The 15,452-nt window shown below is 41.7% G+C and overlaps 1 non-coding gene across 1 annotated transcript; it reads right to left on the bottom strand.

Moving 5' to 3' along the window:
• Nucleotides 1-14,031: 14,031 nt before the first annotated feature.
• Nucleotides 14,032-14,138, bottom strand: LOC131503286 (U6 spliceosomal RNA). The gene has a single exon (XR_009257387.1). It is a non-coding gene; the product is annotated as a U6 spliceosomal RNA (small nuclear RNA).
• Nucleotides 14,139-15,452: the final 1,314 nt, after the last annotated feature.

Genomic DNA, 15,452 nt, shown 5'->3' with positions numbered 1-15,452 from the left:
AAGCTTTGAGGATTATCCAGAAGGAATAGTTTAAAAGGCTGAGAAGAAGTTTGGAACAATCTGCTGTACCCCAAAGCATAACTCAGCCATTCCAAACCTCCTTTCTTAGACGAGCTATTTCTTCTTGACCATATCACTGACACTACAAACATTTATAACACCAACCTAAAGTCAAGTGGAGTCAGAAGGCAGATGATACCCCCATATTACTATCAGCCAAATTTGGGCATTCCCTACTTAGGGACAAGAGGCAATACCTACAATCTTACGTCTAGATAATTTCTTCTAATTATTGCCTATATAAGTCGTTGCCTGTCCACCTCCTATATTAGTTATCTATTGCTATGTAACAAGTTAGCTTAAAACTTAGTGTCTACAAACAAACATTTATTGCATCCCAATTTCTGGGGATCAGGAATCCAGGAGAAGCTTATCTGGGTGCTACTGGTTCAGGGTCTCTCATGAGGCTACAATCAGGATAAGGGAAAATATTTAGGAATCATATATCTGGCAAGGGATTTATATACAAAATAGATAAGAAGTCGTACAGCTCAGTAGCAAGAAAACAAATAATTCCATTTTAAAATCAGCAAAGGACCTGAATAGACATTTTTCTAAACAAGATATTCAAATAGCCAACAGGCACATGAAAAGGCACTCCACATCACTAATAATGAGGGAAATATACATCAAAAACAACGTTGAGGTATCTCCTCACACCTATTTGAATGGCTGTCATCAAAAAGACAAGAGGTAACAAGCGTTGGCAAGGATGTGGAGAAAAGGAAAGACTGTAAATTGTTGGTAGGAACATAAATTGGTACAGCACTGGACAACACTATGGAGGATCCTCAAAAAATTAATAATAGAACTACCATATGATTTGGCAATTCCATTTCTGGGTATATGTCCAAAGGACATGAAATCATTATCCTAAAGAGATACCTGCACCCTCATGTTCATTGCAGCAGTATTTACAATAGCCAGGACATGGAAACAACCTAAGTGTTCATCAACAGATGAACGGATAAAGAAAATGGGACGTATATGTGATATATATGTTATACGCATATGAATATTATTCAGCCATAGGAAGAAGGGAATCTTGCCATTTGTGACAACGTGGATGAACTCTGAGAGTGTTTTGCTACATGGAAGAAGTCAGACAGAGAAAGACAAATACTGCATGATCCCACTTGTGTGTATGATCTATAAAAAACAAACTCATAGAAACAGAGAACAGATTAGTGGTGGCCGGAGGCAGCAGAAGGAGGATGGGGGAAACAAGTGAAGTTGGTCAAAGGGTAAAAACTTCTAGTTTGAAGATAAGTTCTCCTCATGGGGCACCTGGGTGGCTCAGTTGGGTAACCATATGACTTTGGTTTAGATCATGATCTCACGGTTTGTGGGTTTGAGCCCCGCATCAGGCTCTCCGCTGTCAGCACAGAGCCCACTTCAGATCCTCTGTCCATCTCTCTCTGTGCACCTCCTCTGCTCACACAGTCTCTCTCTCAAAAATAAATAAATGTATAAAAAAGAATAAAAGTTCTATCACGAGAAAAAAATGTGTAACTGTATGAGGTGATGGATGTTAACTAGACTTATTGTGGTGGTCATTTTACAACATATACATATATCAAATACACCTTAAACTGTACACCTTAAACTTGTCTGATGTTACATGTCAATTCTGTCTCAATTAAACTGGGGGAAAAGAAACAAATTATAAATTTCATTAGGAAAAGAAGACGTTCACATGCTTGAAAGTGACCTTATACTTGACTTTGTTTGTGAAGAGAATTGCCAGCCTGCTCTAATGAGCCTGAAATTCTTGTTCTTGGAAAGAAACGTCACTTTGATTCTTAACACAGGTGTAAGCTATACAATCACTATTGTGGAAACATTTTCTGTTTAATTATACTAAAGAGCAGACATTCTAATCTGTCTGGCTTGCCCTAGTCTAGAAGCAGGAGATTGCTCAGCACGGCCTCTTGATGTCTTCTTTGGTTCCCAGGATTCTAAGAGATCAGTCTTCCTAATCTATCTCCTAGGCAAGTGACAGTGATGAGGTTGGGGCTAGAAAATATCAGCTGAGAGAGACCAGTGCCTCTGGAGCATCTCCTGAGTAGAGCACCTGTAACATTTGAAATCAATCATTCCTGAAGGGCAAGGCCGGCTCTGAGGTGGAAAAGAGCAAATGCGCCCTTTGTGCCCATCTGGCCTACTCATTCTCTGAGGAGCCTTTTAAAGGAAGGAAACAGTGAAAGGGCTCACTTGCCACAGAATAATTATTCAGGCTGATAAGGAACAAAGAGACCACTGTCGGTGGGGTTGGCAACCAAAGACCAGGAGCTTGGAGCTGGATTTCCTCCAGCGTCCCTGGGCTGCTGGAAGGTTGGATCATTAAGAGTTTATGGCCTCATGGAGCTATTTTAAGCCTGTTCCATCGCTTGATGCTAGCCTCGAATTCAAGCTGCCACAGATTCTTTTATCCCCCAGGAACTGTGGCTTGGGCTGAACAAAAGAGAGGCTGCTCCTTTGGAGGGAGGAGGGCCTGGGGCTGAGAGATGGGGTTGCAGAGAAAAGGGTTTGTTGGACCTAATGAGCTGCCTGTGGTGCTGCTGTCACTGCCGTTGCCACCACAGCTGTTCATATGCTGTTCCTATTCTCAGGCAGCTGACCGGATGGGGCATGCTCACATGGAATCAAAAACAACCGCTCTTACTACTCTGAGTAAGGCAAAGTGGTACCAAGTAAGAAAACTATGTCCTAATCTCCTTGTTTGGAGGTAAGAAGAGTAGAGAATGAGGAAGACAGGGCCCCTCCAGGGGCTAATTGGTCATTCCAGAAGCAAAGCAAAGCAAAGCAAAGCAAAGCGTCACATTTGACCTGAGGTATCTAATAGCAGAGGACCACCATGCCTTCTGCTCAGAGACCTAAAGTCCCAGGCTTTTCTTCTTGGATGCTCCCTTTTAGAGGTGTGTAGAACGCGTAACTGTCTTGGAAAAAAAAACAACAGCAAAACATAGTAATCATGTTAATGAGTGTTCCCAGAGATTTTCAAGATCCATGGGTCCCCACTAGAAACTAGATCCCAATAAGTCATTCAACAGAAAGTTTTTGAACACCTACTATATGCCAGGAACTACCCTAGGCCAGTTGAATACAACAGTGAACAAAGCAGACAAACATCTTTACCCTCACGGAGCTTCTACCCTAATAGAGGGTGACAGACCATAAACAAGATAATTTATTAAATAAATACTGTGTCAAATGATGATGGATGTTCTGAAGAAAAGAAAATCGGAGTTGGAAAGGATGGGAAGCACAGGCTGGGTGGTGGGGGTTATGATTTTAAATAGGTCAGGGAATATCTCATGGAGATGGGGATATTTGAGCAGAGACTTAAAAGAAGTGAGGGAAAGATTCATGTGAATAGCTGTGGGGAGATTGCTCCAGGCAGAGGGAAGATCATGTGCCAAGGTCTGGCATAGTTCAAGAACAACATGGAGGCTAGTGTGGTTGAAATGGTATAAGGGAGGAGTGAAATGATAAGAGTTGAGGTTGAAGAGATAACAGAGGGCCAAATAATGGAGTGCCTTATAAATTAAAGATTTTAATTTTATTATGAGCGAGACGGGAGGCCATTGGAACGTTTTTGTAAAGGAGTAACATAATCTTATTTATGGTTAAAAACAATCATTCTGACTGCTTGAAGAATAGACTATAAGGAAGAAGGGTAGAAGTGGGAAGACCTTTAGGAAGGAATTGTAGTAATCCAAGCAAGAGAATATGGTGATTTGGGCCAGTGAGGCAGTGTAGAAAGATGAGAGGTGGTCAAATTCTGATATACTCGAAAAGTAGAGCTGACTGAATTTGCTGTTGGACAAGACTTTTGGCCTAAGCAATTGGAAGGATAAAATTCAGCAACAAGATGGGAAAGACAAGTAGAGAAACAGATTTGAGAGGTGCAAGAAAATCAGAGTTTGATAATTAATGGACTTGGGTTTGCCCAGGTCTGGAGGCACTAGAAAAAAGGTCAGCAACTGGTGGCTGCACTGGATGGGTCATGGTGGAAAATGGATTGGAACAAACCTCAGCATAGCTGCAGATAGAGCCAGCTGGTGGTGTTTTGGGGAAATGGACCCAGGTGGACATGAGCTGCTCTTCCTCTGCTCTCCCTTCTCCTGCCTGGAGTCCAGTGCCTCCACTGCCCCACTCAGCTCCATACCGCTTGGTCAATCCCTCACATCTAGTCTTGGGGATGATAAGCTTTCTGTAAAGATCAAGATATGATTTTAGACTTTTTGGGCTGGTTGATCACTGTTGTAGTTACTGAACTCTGCCACTGTAGCTCAAAATCAGTCATAGACAATGCGTAAGTCAATGTGTATAGGTATGGTCCGAGAAAATTCTATTTTCAAAAGTATAGCATGACTTGATTTGGCCCATGAGCCAAGTCCCCATGCCCTGGTCTAGATCTATGAAGAGCTACCCACAGAAACACAGGTCTCACATGGCCACTCAGCCTTATAACACATGTACAATCTAACTCCAAGATGAAATATTAGAGAGGTATCTGTGGGCAGCTATCTCTTAAAGATGGCTGTATTTTAATGTTTTAGTGGCAGAACCAATGGTCTCACTGGCATGCTTTTACTCTATAAAGTGACTAACCAAAGTTGGAACTCAAAATGCCCTTCATTTCAAATAAGGGGAAACAAAGGTGATTCATAAGCATTTCAATTTTTCCTGAATTGACTCCTATTACTTTAAACATAAGTTACTGGCCACTTCTCTACAACTGTCTCTGTCCTCCCCAAGCCAACTAACATGTCCCAGGTCCTATCCCTCTCAGGGCCCTGCCAGGTGACTAATCCAGTTATAAATTGTCAATGGCATCTACCTCCCAGAAAATTTAAACTCCAAAGCCTACTTTTGAGGATGGGGCACTAAATGCCCTGCCCTTTCTGAGGTCTGCACAAGTTTGTTGGTACATCTCCCTGCTCCAAGTGTATAGGGCAGCTCAGCTCACATGAGTAACCTTTGAAATTCAGTGGGCCTCTGTCAGATGGGCTGTTGCCATGAGTGTATTTGAATAATGCTTTTTATTTATGAAAAAAGTTTGGAAATATTTAAAAGATGTAGAGAAAAATGTGAACACACCCATATACTCACCACCCAGCTTAATAAATAAAATATTAAACATCTATTCAAAACCCTTTGTCTCCCCTCCCTGGCGTCATTTTCTTCCCTGTCTGCACAAAAGTAACCTCTATCTTGAAGACAGTTGTGTCCTTCCTTTGTGCTTTTTTCTACATATGAATGTATACAGATGATGCCTCCCTAAACAACATAGTATTGCTTTGAATGCTGATAACATTTGTATCAATGACGTAATATTGTAAACATGTTTTCAAGTTGGATCCATAATTGATACATGTGCTTCAAGTTCATTCATTTTCACTATCTTATATTCTTCCATTTTAAGAGTATACTGTTTACCCATCAATGATTTCTTAGGCTGATTCCCATTTTACACCATTTCATAAAATACTGCAGTGGGCATTTTGGTTTAGTCTCCTAGTACCATATGTCAGGGATGAAATGCTGCTATTTTTCTGAGCTCCTCTCCAAGTCTCCATGGAACCTCCCTCTATATAAGAATGGCATATGTGGAAAGATAAACCCCATCTTGGACCAAAACACTAAAACACCTTCAGAATTCTCTTATCTCTGGGCACCTGGGTGGCTCCGTTGGTTAAGCATCTGAGTCTCGGTTTTGGCTCAGGTCATGATCTCACGGTTTCGTGAGTTCAAGCCCCTCATCGGGCTCTGCACTGATGGTGTGGAGCCTGATTGGGATTCTCTCTCTCTCTGCCCCTCCCCTACTCATCCTGTCTCTGTCAAAATAAATAAATTAATTTAAAAGAATTTTTAATAAAAAAAAAAGAATTCTCTTATCTCACTGTCATTGGGTAAAGAGTTTTGACCTAAACCAAAATGATCAAGCCAGGAGAAACTATCAAGGTCACCTGCTGCCTTGATTCTCAGTTCATTATTTTGGTTCCCGAGTGTCAAAGCAAAATATTTTTATTTGGCAGCAGGTTCTTCTGGCCTGGTCCGATGGATTCACATGTATCCATGATGGTGGAAGACAAGCAGTCAATAAGAATCGGATTGCAATGTCATTCCATCAAATATCACGTGTGACAGGAGGCTTCCAGACTGTGGAGTCAAACTCAGAATGTCTTGCAGTACAAAGGCAGAAGGTAACTGAATAGCCAGCCACCCCCTGGATTTCCATGTTGTTCTCCAGGATTTTCCTGCTGTTGCTCTATTGTAGAGCTGGACAAAAGAGTATCTGATGTTTATGGGTCTCCACCCAAGAGAACTCATGTTATAAGTCAGTGCACATGTCAACAGTGTGGACATTGATGTGGACTGTTTTTTTCTCATAGCACATTTCCTGAAAATTTCTGTTCCTCAACGTGTGCCTTTACCCCCTTTATAGAGCTACACGTAGAGACTTTCAATTCTCAGGGTATGACAAAAACAGGAAAAGAAGTTCTGAAGCATCAGGGGATATTATCACTTAAGTCAGGTTATAATAGAGATACTTTCTGTCTTTTTGCATCTATTCACTACATCCTTTATTTCATAAGTCTCTGATGCCACTGTCCTTAAAAACCCAAAGAATCACCATAATTCTTGTATCTATATATAGCCTCCTTGCACTGTGGTTGATCTGAAAAGAACTACAGTTTAAATTCATACAGACAGGTTTACTTTCTTAGATTAAGTCATTACTGCCACCACATACTTTCTCTGTGAATTCCTTTTAGGTATGTAGCCTAAGGCCAAGCAGTCCTCCTAAGTTACCCTAACAACTCACATGCCCTATTCCACACACAAAATCTGTTTCCCACTCCACATTCCAGTGCTTTCTCAGAAAAAGTTAAGCTGTTTCTACCTGATACAAAATCAAGATGTAAACCAGAGTAGCTCTCAGTATTGTGTGTAAAAACTGTCACATAGTCATACAAGAAACCATGGTCAAGCAAATTAATTTGGATTGTGGTTAATAATTTTGGTAATTGTGATAATTATTACCAATAGTAAATGCGCAACGAAAGCTGGCAAAGGGACTCATTTAAAACTTTTTATTTAAAAATGTATGCATTTATTTTAACACGTTAGAAAAAATGCAACTATTATATCAGATTCATTTAGTTTCAGAAATGCTATTGCTTAGGGTGAGGACACGTTTTAAAAAAAATTAATCCATTTTATGAAAGTTATTAACTGAAAAAGATTAAGTGAATAGCACAGGTAGTTTGTAGATATAGGAAAAATAGTGAAGGTCTTATGTAAATGAGCAATCCTTGGAAAATACTGATAAGGCAGATGTTTTTGTTTACTTCCAAGGATTCTCAAGAAATGACCCAGGAGCTCTAAAGCTAATTTGAATATTATTTGAAGATATTTGTAGATAGCTTAAAATTTGTAACTAAAAAAAGTAACTAAAAACAACACATATGTTAAAGAATGTTCTATATGCCAAATTTTTACACAATGAAGGCCAACAATACATTGACTAGAGCTGCTCCATAGTTTCATTTTTCTGTGCAGAAGTCAAAATAAATTTCATTTGCCATTCAGTTCAATCAAAGAATGTAATGTAACTCTCTCTCTCTTTCTCTCTCTCTCTTAAAAATAAATAAATATTAAAAAGGGGGGACATGTGGGTGGCTCAGTCGGTTAAGCATCCGACTTCAGCTGAGGTCATGATCTCATGGTTCGTGAGTTCAAGCCCGGCGTCGGCCTCTGTGCTGCCAGCTCAGAGCCTGGATCCTCCTTCGGATTATCTGTCTCCCCCTCTCTCTGCCCCTCCCCTGCTCACACTCTGTCTCTGTCTCTGTCTCTGTCTCTCTCTCCCTCTCAAAAATAAATAAATATTAAAGGACAAGAATGCATTGTAACTCAACAGTATGCAGTTGGACAAGAGAATAAATAGCATTACCATTTGTGGGGCGCCTGGCTGGTTCGGTTGATGGAGCATGCAACTCTTGACCTCGGGATTGTTGACTTCTAGCTCCATGTTGGGTGTAGAGATTACTTAAAAATAAAATCTAAAAAAAATACTATTACCATTTGCAAATAGTTATCTTTGTGGGTCAGAATATTCTTACTACCATGCAACCAAAACCAATTACAGATTTAGATTGGTACAACTGCATCATAACTCCCAATTTCAAATGTTTGTGTTTATCATAACAGTTTTAGATTAATTTTCCTTATAATAAGTAAATATGTGTTTGGGTTATCAAATAAATTGATATTAATAAAATACTGCTTTTATCCATTTTAATATAATGAAGTCTTATATAGAAATTTATTTGTAGGGTCACCTGGGTGGCTCAGTCGGTTAAGCCTCCGACTTTTGATTTCTGCTCAGGTCATGATCTCACAGTTTGTGAGTTCAAGCCCCACTTCAGGCTCTCTGCTGATGGCATGGAGCCTGCTTGGGATTCTGTCTCTCCTTCTCTGCCCCTCCCCTGCTTGTGTGTGCATGCTGTCTCTCTCTCTTTCTCTCAAAAATTAAAAAAAAATTTAAATTAAAAAGAGAACTTTATTTGTATAGGCAGCTTCATTAATAAACAGGCTTGAAAGCCATTGATGGAGATGAAGCAGACAGTTGAATTACTAAATTTTTCATTGTCACAACATATTGAGACTATATAAAATGAGAGAGAGGGAGATTCTGCTTAGTAATAAGAGTTAACATTCATTTAGCACTTCTTACAACAGTCAGAATAGGGGAGGTGTGTTGCAGTAACAAATGATTCCAAAATCTTAGTTGTGAACCACAAAGGGATGTTTTTTACTCGTGATATGTGTCCAGCATGGCTTGGTTGAACCTCTGTCCCATATTATTTTCACTCTGGAACCCAGGCTAATAGATCAGATGCTGTCTGGAGCATTGCAGTTAACATAACACAGGAGAAAGAGAATATGATAAAGCACACCCTGGCTCTTAAAACTTCTGCCTGTATGTGACTCATGCCATCTTTGCTCGTATTTTATCGGCCAAAGCGAGTCGTATGGCCAAGCCTGAATTCAACAGGGCAGAGATGTATAATCATTCCACAGAGGGAGGCACTTCAAGGAGAGGCAAGAAATATAGGTGAACAGTACTGTAATCTACCATTCTTATTACGTGTGAGGCTCTCTTCATCTACGTTTACAACAACCTTATAGAGTAGGTACTATAATTACCCCATTATAGAGATGAAGAAATGAAGGCTTAGAGTTTCATGACTTTTTTGAAGGTCACACGGTTGAGTAGTAGCCAAGCTGGGATTTAGAACCCAACAGCCTGACTCCAGAGCCTGTGCTCTTAAACACCATACTGTAGCATGTACATTGGGCTTCTCGTCAAACCCATGAGTACTACTCTTAGCCCTAGCCCAATGGGGGTGTTTTAAATAGGTTATGAAATTACACCAAAGGCTATGTATGACTCCAGAGGCAACTTCAGTATAATTCCAGCGTAGCGATTAATGAATGAATTCCACAAAGACAATAGTTCCAGTCATCTTTAAACATCAAAGTCAAACACATTCAAAATAGTGACAGTTCATTACAACTCAATTTTTGTACCCAAAAATTAAATATATATATATATAAATATATATATTTAAAAATATCACTGCCAGTCTTGGAATTAAGCACACCATGTAATCTAATTTTTCCCTTTCCTTGGATAGAAATAAGCCACCAAATGCACGGGCTCACCTAGGCCTGCTTTCAGAGTGTGTCCTATTTATACTCAAGAAAAAGTGAACCCCAAAGCAAGGATGCTCATTGGGCAGACTCTAAAACTAAACTCTAACTAAAGAAGGACCCATAGGCCTTAGGGTCAGAGGATCCATACTCTTGGGAACAATGCCACTAATATTGCAGCTTCTGGGTAGAGCCAGGACCTGAGTTTCTGTATAGACATGAGGCCCCTGAGGACCAGAGTCAATCGGGAAACAAGCAGCTAATTGGAAAAGGTAGGTGGAATTGTGGAATTCAGGCCCTCTAACAAACCAGGGCAATACATCCCTGGCCACAGTCTGATCAAATTCACAGGTTGAAGGCTAGAGGTAAATTCCTATGGATAGATTCCATAGCCATAGTAACAATCACTGGACCCCTCCTGCCTCGTTTCCTAATATTCATGTCTTTTTCTAGAATATTAATAAACTTTTAAGCAGGTAAGTGAGCAGACAAAAGTTTGATTTTAGTATAAAATCTGCAAAATATTTCCGTTGAGCATACTTGGGTTTTAACTCATTTTGTCCTTGTAACAACCCCATGAGGGAGCTACTCTGATTAGCCCGACTTTTTAAATGAGTGAACTAAAACTTACAGAGCGATGGTAACTTGTCCATACTCCAACCAGGGAGACTTTGTGTCTCTGCATTTCCAGCATCTCACACAGTACCTGACACACAACTGGTGCTCAGAAAGTAGTTGAATGAATAAATGAATGAATGAATGAATGAGCAAGCAATAGCTTCTTTTCACACTATGTGTGAGCCATTGTGACTCACCTCTGTTATATCCTCTCTGGTCTCATCCTTCATCACTCAGACTGGGCCACCATCACTGTCTGACCTTTTCCAAGGCCTAGGGTTGGATGGCAGTGGAAGGAAGAGGTTGCTTAGTCAATCAACTTCAAATTCTTTGTTCCCACATTTGCCCTTAAGAACAAACAAGTTAATGTAATCAGGAGGAGGCAGCTCTTGGGAAAATGTTTTCCCACTACATGCCTCACCTCATATGTTTCCAAACACAGTCTCCACAGGCCCCACATTTTTTTTTCTAATACAATTTGCACTCCCCATCCAAGCAAGGCAATTTTAAAAAGGGCACCATTCTGTATTAAAAATTTTGGTCTTGATTTTCAGCCATCAATGGAATTAACCACATTTTGCCCTTGGAAAGGTTGCATTCCTGATTCTCTCTGCCATCTCACTTATAAAGGCAAAGAAGGGAAGTGGGGTGCCAGGGAGAAGGCATCAGCTTGGCATCTGTGGCATGAGCACTCCAGAAATTCCATTCTCTGCAAAACCTACGTCTCCTGTAGGTGTTGTGGCTGGGGCCCACAACTGGGGACAGAGGCCACACAGCTGCTCTCCTTTTAGCCCCCTTTCTCTACCTTTATCAAAGGCAGAAAGGTGCTGATTCAAGGGGACAGGGACTTGCCTTTTAGAATCCCCTTCCCTGAAGACTTTAAGGATGCAAGGAAGTTTGATCTACCAGGGCAGTGGTTTTCAACTATTTCTTAGCTCTGAAACTGTTGCTAAAAGTGAACCCCAATATATAAAATAGACAAAAAGGGTAGTGACTCTGGATAAAGTAGAGAAGGGGACCTAGACCTCTGAGAGATTTGTCTCCCTATATCAGGCTCTGGGGACTATCCATGAACCCAAGAGGGTGCACAACACAATTCAAAGGTCACTGCCCTTGACTGTAAGCTCCATAGCAGAGGAGTGTGGACTGTGTCTGGCTTACTTGCCTCTGTATTCCCAGCTCTGTGTTGTGTGCCTGGAGCATAGTAGGAGTATCATAATCATATATTGAATGAATAGGAGGTACCAGTGTCTCGTGGCAGCGGCTGTTGGTTAAGTGACTCATTGTCCTGTGATGTGTGCATGTGCCTGTGCATGTGCACTGGTGGGAAGGTGGATTCAGAGCTGAATGTTGGAATGGACCAGAGATGAAATGAGTGACCACGTCTCTGATGGTGAAGAGAAACTGAATGGTGAATGATGAATGGGTATCCAGGCTGCTAGGTTCTTCAGATTTGCCAGCAAAGCTGGTTGGTTTGCTCCTTCATTTGTTAGATAGGGATCTCCTGCCATGTGTCAGGTTAGCTCCTAAGAGACAGCAATGACTAAAACCCAGTCCCCTGCTGTCACAGGACTTATAGTCTTAGAGAAGGAGAGATGAAAACAAATCAGTGGCAATAAAGTAGTGTAACAGTGAGAGTGGATATCATTACTTAGCTCTGACTGTCAGACTAGGTTTTGGATTTTTAGTCTATACACAAGTTGTTTTTTTTTTTAACATGAGACTCCCCAGCTAAATAAAGTACACAAAAGACAAAGTGCATCTGAATTTCTACTAATCTTTCACCAAAAATTTGCTTTTACTTTCATTGTTAACATAGGCAACAAAGGATAGCAATATTAGCCATACCTGTGACTGTGTCAGCGGTAGATATCACAGACACTTTCATACCACATTAATAATGCTGTAGTTCTCTCAAAATATTATTTACCCTCATCATTAGTTTGAAATTATGGTGGTTACTTGACCTGCCACTAGAGTTTATCACTTACGCCATTAACAAAGAAGCACAGGTACTAGTCTGTGACAATTTTTAAAAAATATTTTGATAACTGAATTTCAATATCGTTGGCTTCCTTTGTAATCCTGTGTACCTTATTTTTTCTATTGAAGCATATGATTCTAGGAAGGGATCCATAGGGGACCATCATACTGCCAAAGGAGGTCACCATGTCACAAAATGGTTAAGAACCTCTATTAGATAATAGTCTTAAGAGTGACGTTTCATCAGGGAAGAAGAGAATTTTCAAATACCAGCGGCTCCATGTATGTAGTCAAAGCGACGCATGGGGTTTGACTCTAAGCCATGAGTAAAGAGAACTCAGCGGGGGGTGCAGAAGGAGGTTCCACCTGCCTGGGAATGAAGAGATGTGGACTGTAAAAGAAAGTAGAGAAGGAGAGGAGCAGGCGGACAGCTATCAGAAGGGCCTGCAGGAAACCACCAAAGCAGTGAGGGACAAACTAGGAAGCTGTGAATCCCCCTTGGAGGAGACCTGCATTTACCTTGGTGCTGGAGCAATCTGGCGTCCAAATGGTAGGACAGCAACAGGGGAGGGAGGTCTCTAAGTTCATGGGCCTGATGTAACACTTGTGTTTCTTCATAGCCTGCACGTGGCACATGGAACATCCAAAATGCAAAGGAGTAGAGAGGACGAGTGGGCCACCGGATGCCTATGTTTGGAATGAAGAAGTTACAAAATCAGGGGGCTTTGGAACCAGAAACAAATCACCAGGGCTATAGATTTAACAACAGGTGCAACCAATGAAGTCCCTAAAAGACCAGAAGGGACCCACTGCACTTCAGCAGACATTAGCACAGGGGAATAGGGACTGTTCCAGACCAGCCACTCCACAGCAGAAAATAGCATGGATCCAAGGCTCTATTCTCCTCAACCCCACTGCTTCCAGACACCGTGTTTTGTAAGAGGAGGAAAAATGAGGTTAAAATATGCAAGACTCAGCATTTTATCCAGAGGCAGTCTTTCAACTGACACAATGAATTGTGTGTCTGTACTTCCAACCCCCTACCCAGCAGGATGGGAAGCTCCTGGGGGTAGTTTAGTTCAGTTCTAGAGAACATTTTTGCACATCTGAGTTGCCGGGTATACATTCCAACTCTGCTGTATGTGTTTTGGCACCATGATATAGAAGTCAGTTCAGAGTCAAGAAGAGGACAAAGAGAGAAGCGTTCGGTTCCAGGAGGTTGTGGGTGGTGGGATAGGTGGGTGAGGAAAGGCTGCGCTGAGGAGGCAATGCTTGAGCTGTGCCTTGAAAGCTGAGCAGGTTTTCCAGAGGCAGCAGTTAGGCACTGCACTTACAAACTCAAAATCTTGGTGGAGAAAGTAACAGTCTACGAGGTGTGATTCGAGGGGTACCAGGAAAAAATGTCCAATGCCCCCTAGAAAGCTCCTAGAATACCACTACTAAAGATCTATGCCTCTGGTCTTCAGTGTCTTCTAAACCAGCGTTTCTCCAGCTGTAATATGCTGATGAATCACCCGTGGATGTCCTTAAGGTACAGACTGTGATGCTGTAGGTCAGTAGTGGGGCCGGAGATCCTGCATTTTTAACATGCTCCCAGGGGATGCTGGTGTTGTTGCTCTAGGGACCACACTTCGCTTTTTCTTTTTAAATATGGAACACTCCGCAAATTTCCGTGTCATCCTTGTGCAGGGGTCATGCTAATCTTCTCTGTATCAAGTTTAGTACATGTGCCGCCAGAGCGAGCAGGGGACCACACTTTGAGTAGCAAGGCTCTAGCTAATGATAGCTAACATTTATCCTGTCCTTTTTACATGACAGGCATCGTACAAAGCCCTTCGTGTACTATCACTGCATCTAATCCTCATGGCAACCTTATGAGGGAATTGAGAGTTTCCTGTAGGTTGAAAATTACTGAAGTCTCGAATTCAGAGAATTCTCACTCATTGGCCCAAGGCCACTGCTGTGATGAAACTGGAAATTGTATGCAGGCTGCCTCATCCTAGACCCTAGCTTGTGAGTCTGTTCGACTCTATTCTCTCCCGGAAGGAGTTACACCTTAAGGTGACAGTTTTAGTTCTGTTTTTTGTATTTTTTTAAGAAACGGGACCTTTTCATAGCAGGCAGTATGTATAACAGATACAAATGTAATTTATCTGTTTAGCAAAACTGGGGACCCCAAAGCCCACTTGCCCACTCATGTTCCACAGCAGCCCCAGAGCTTCACCTCAGAACCCTCAAATTTTGGTAAACTCAGTGTGCAACCCAGTGCTTAGAGATGTTATAAGTTACTCTTTCTGGTGAGGTGAGTAGACAGTCGACCGAGAACAAACTCAGCATCTGAATGGAAGCTCAATCAGGGGTGCTGGAACAGAGGAGGTGCCAAAAGGAAAGATAGCAGCTGACAAACCCAGCTACTGCTGACATTCCTGTTTTCTCAGAGCTAGTTCTATCTTGGTACCATCTTCCCTGAGGTCTGTCTGGGTTTACCTGGTTTCTCTCAGCTTCTCCCCACCATTAGCTTGTGCTTCTGCTCTCAAGAGCAGAAATGGCCTTCTGGTTTGCTCCTCACAGCCTTTCAGTTAGATGCTCCCTCAATGCCCTGACAACCAGGGCTTGTGCCTTCCTGGGCCAGGCTTTAAAAGTATTTAGTTCCATGGCTTTAAAACATTGCTCTGCGTAACCTGGAGCTCCTCCAGACCCTTCCATCACTGTACTTGGCAAGGGGGGTGAAAGTATGAAGAAAGAGCAGAGTTGGTTAGCAGGGTAAAATAACTTTTCCATCACAGAAGAAGAAAGTCTGAGAGCCTAAGGAGTTGAGAGTTCCAACGCTGATTTTTTTTTTCCTGATGCAAACCATGCTGTATGGGCATTCTGAGTCCTCCTCTGCTGACCGTGCCTGAGTAATGCTCTGACTCTTAGATTCTGACATGGGCTGTGAAATGCTTCCCACTGCTTGCCTGAACCTGGTAATCTCTCCTCCTGGAGCCAGGGGAAACTTTCTGCCATGAGTCTCAACCAATTCTGGAAATAGATACCAGGTAACTATTTCAAACACATTTCAAACT

This window comes from Neofelis nebulosa, chromosome X, assembly GCF_028018385.1.
Source record: "Neofelis nebulosa isolate mNeoNeb1 chromosome X, mNeoNeb1.pri, whole genome shotgun sequence".
Lineage (NCBI taxonomy): Eukaryota > Metazoa > Chordata > Mammalia > Carnivora > Felidae > Neofelis > Neofelis nebulosa.
This window is presented reverse-complemented; position numbering and strand designations above follow the sequence as displayed.